The 3879-nt window shown below is 60.1% G+C and overlaps 1 non-coding gene across 1 annotated transcript; it reads right to left on the bottom strand.

Annotated features, from left to right (window-relative positions):
- Positions 1 to 1048: 1048 nt before the first annotated feature.
- On the bottom strand, positions 1049 to 1201 carry LOC142795980 (5.8S ribosomal RNA). Its single transcript, XR_012893457.1, has one exon. It is a non-coding gene; the product is annotated as a 5.8S ribosomal RNA (ribosomal RNA).
- Positions 1202 to 3879: the final 2678 nt, after the last annotated feature.

Consider the following 3879-nt stretch of genomic DNA (forward strand, 5'->3'; position numbering starts at 1 on the left):
ATCGGCTTCCCCGCTGCACGCGTGCGGCGCACAACCGGTGTGACGTGGAAGTGACGGGACACGTTCGTAAACCCATCGCGAACCGAGTACGACGCCCTACCAAGTGCGCCCGCAACCCTGTACAGGGTCACATCTTCACAAGGCTGGCAAGCGGCATTCCGCTGCGCGCGTGCGTCGTCCGAGCAGTTGCGTGATAAACGACCGTGTCGAAAGCCCAAACACCGCCGAGGCCAGTCGCCGCCGCCGCAAGGGCAGCCACGCAGCCTGGCGAGAGGCATCGTCTCGTGTAGCGTCGCCCCCGCCCCAACTGGAGTGGCCCAGTTTTTTGAACGGGACGGGAACTGCGAAGCACTTAGACCGACGGCGGACTACGACGAGAACGCCTTAAGCTTCGCCAACGTTTCGCCAACTCGTGCGGGAGACTTTTTCCGCTTCGCGGCAAGTCGTCGCGCCGTGCTCTCCGCATCAACCGCGTACGCAGCGAACCGCAAACGTCGGGCGCAGCCTCCTCACCTCCCTGCGCTTTGCGCGCGAACGTTCCCTGTTCGCGCGGCAAAGCCTGGAGGAGGCACGGCCCCGCAGCGTGTTCGAGCGCCCGGTCTACGGGACACCCTGCTTACTTCGAGGGCAACAAGCGCAACGCAAGGCTGCGATCTCGCGCACTTTGCGCACGGCTGGAGAAGCTTTGCTGGCCGGCTTTCGCTCCTCGTGTTTACCGTGCGTTAAAGTTGCGCGTCCGTGGCTCTCGCAGCTCTTGCGCGCCCGGTCGCAGAGAGGAGTACGCAACCTCGACCGCACTTTCCCTGCAGGCTTCCTTCCGACTCGAAGTCCTGCGGCGGTCTCAACGAGGTGCCACATCCTCAATGCAGTCGGTCGCCCCCGTTTCGGTTGGGCTCTGGCACGACGGTCGCCACCGTCTCGCCCTTGAGTGGCCGCTGTTGGCGCTCGCTGTGAGGTGTTCAGCGTGCTGTCCGTGTTGCCGACGCGGTCAAAACGAGTCGACGGCTCACGTTCCCTTGTGCGCCGAAGGCTCTCTTGATATGTGATCCGACCCTCAGACAGACGAAGCCAAGGGAAGACCCAAGGCCGCAATGTGCGTTCAAAGAATCAGTGCTCAGTGTGTCCTGCAATTCACACCAAGTCTCGCAGCTGGCTGCGTTCTTCATCGACCCGAGAACCGAGTGATCCACCGCTTAGAGTCGTGAAAAAGTGTTTGTTCAATTCCGTACAGTCAAAACCAAACGTTTCTGGCACTCGGCCAAACAGTGGCCAAGAAGGGCGCTTTTCAGCGCACGCTTGGACTCCAAAACTCTGCCGCGCCTTTTTCGGCTGCCGCAAATCGAGCAAACGGTGTGTTTCGGACGGCGTTTCGCTTTCGCTACTTGCGAGTGCTTTCGTGGTCCACCCCTCTATAAATACTCGGGAGGCGTCGAAGCCGGTTCTCCAAGCCGGACCCGTAGGTATCGTTGTGTGCTCGCTCTCATTGGCCCGCCTAACCAGAAAATGCCTGCGGTACACCCATTTGGATAAGAGTGCACGCAGATGCGGGCCTCGACGGCTACACATTTCCTCGGGCGGCCGCCTCCCGGCCTCCGTGGAGCGCGGGATGCACGGTCCCATCGACAAGCCTCTCCCGTTTTTACCGTGGCGTCGCGGTTCACCACGGCAGGCGGGTCGGTCTCCTCCGCATAAAAAGGGGGACCCCCGCTTTTTGTTCCACGAAATCGCACAAGCTTTTTTCGCATCCACGGTTTGCCACCGCACACCAAAATGCCGATCCGGCTGCCTACTTTAGCCAACAGGTGGAGCCAGGCGCGCCGTACTTGCGCGGCACTTCCCACGTCCACCGAAGTCGGTGCCAAGGACCACTTTCGGCGCCGGAGCCGCGTACGAGCCTACTCGAGGCGGAAGAACGAAGCCAGCAAGGGCCTGGCCGCAAGTGCGTTCAATTGTCGGGACGTCCAAGTCCCTCGTTCTTCCGTGCTTCCTCTTTCGGCAAGTCGTTGCGGCACCTTCCCAAAGCGCGCAGACCCGCTAATCGCGACGAGCGCGACGTGGCCGTGCCGCCTTTCCCTCGGCAGCAAGCAAAACGCCTGGCAACGTCGACGCTCCCCTAACCGCGATCTCGCACCGTGTTTCGTGTGGCGAATTCAAAAGCCGGCCGGCGCTGCTGCAACCATTACGGTCGGTACGCATACGCCGCGGAGGGCGGGACGGTCATCGGAGCGTGCGGTTCCTCCATCGAGTACTGCGCACCTCGGCCGTCGCATCGCCGTGCCATGACCGGCCGCGCGTCAACGCGAACCGGTGCCAGCGAGATCCCTCGCCTGCAAGAACCGACCGGCAGCCTCCGTCACCCGAGGACGCGGAGGCGCTTGCCGCGGACGGCGGGACGGTATGCACTGGTGCACAGCGGACCCGTCACATCGCCAGTTCCTTGACCGACCGCCGACGCTTGTGCCGTTCCTCTCGTACTTGGCAGTCGCCGCGCGATTGTCGGGTCTCGTTCTTGCACGCTCGAACGGTCGGGAGGGCACTCGGCTGGCGTTTCGGGAACGCGCAGCCTCGCCTTCTACCGACGTAACCACGACTCGCCGTTCGCGCTCCGCCGCTCCTGTTTACAGTACTAGGCGGTCCCGCAGCGGTCGGGTCGCGCATTTCGAGCGCTTCGAGCCACGGTGCAGTGGCGGGTCGAAAGCCGACCTATGAGTGCGTTGCGCCGTTTGTACCCGCGTCCGCCACCTGGCCGACCGTCCAAGGTCGCGGTGTTGGCGTCCGCTGGGCGCAACAATTTGTCACGGGGTGCCGCTCCACATTCAGGCAGCCCCGTGGGGAAAAGCCGACCCCGCGTCCAAACGGGGTCAGCGGCAGAAAGTGTCGGGCGCAGACGCAGCTGAGGCGCTCACCCTTCACAATCCGTTAATGATCCTTCCGCAGGTTCACCTACGGAAACCTTGTTACGACTTTTACTTCCTCTAAATGATCAAGTTTGGTCATCTTTCCAACAGACCGGCGCAACCGAAAGGCCGCGCCGGACATCGGTCCGAAGACCTCACTAAATCATTCAATCGGTAGTAGCGACGGGCGGTGTGTACAAAGGGCAGGGACGTAATCAACGCGAGCTTATGACTCGCGCTTACTGGGAATTCCTCGTTCAAGGGGAACAATTGCAAGCCCCTATCCCAATCACGAAAGAAGTTCCACGGGTTACCCAGTCTTTTCAGACAGGGATAAAGACACGCTGCTTCCTTCAGTGTAGCGCGCGTGCGGCCCCGGACATCTAAGGGCATCACAGACCTGTTATTGCTCTGTTTCGTGCGGCTAGGAGCCGCTTGTCCCTCTAAGAAGGTTGTAAGGTGCTGGGAACCCCGCACCTATTTAATAGGCTAGAGTCTCGTTCGTTATCGGAATTAACCAGACAAATCGCTCCACCAACTAAGAACGGCCATGCACCACCATCCACCGAATCAAGAAAGAGCTCTCAATCTGTCAATCCTCCCAGTGTCCGGGCCGGGTAAGTTTTCCCGTGTTGAGTCAAATTAAGCCGCAGGCTCCACTCCTGGTGGTGCCCTTCCGTCAATTCCTTTAAGTTTCAGCTTTGCAACCATACTTCCCCCGGAACCCAAATACTTTGGTTTCCCGGAAGCTGCCCGCCGAGTCATTTGAGTAACTCAGGCGGATCGCTGGTTGGCATCGTTTATGGTCAGAACTAGGGCGGTATCTGATCGCCTTCGAACCTCTGACTTTCGTTCTTGATCAATGAAAACATTCTTGGCAAATGCTTTCGCAGTAGTTCGTCTTGCGACGGTCCAAGAATTTCACCTCTAGCGCCGCAATACGAATGCCCCCGTCCGTCCCTCTTAATCATTACCTCGTATT

This window comes from Rhipicephalus microplus, unplaced genomic scaffold (assembly GCF_043290135.1).
Source record: "Rhipicephalus microplus isolate Deutch F79 unplaced genomic scaffold, USDA_Rmic scaffold_987, whole genome shotgun sequence".
Classification (NCBI taxonomy): Eukaryota; Metazoa; Arthropoda; class Arachnida; order Ixodida; family Ixodidae; genus Rhipicephalus; species Rhipicephalus microplus.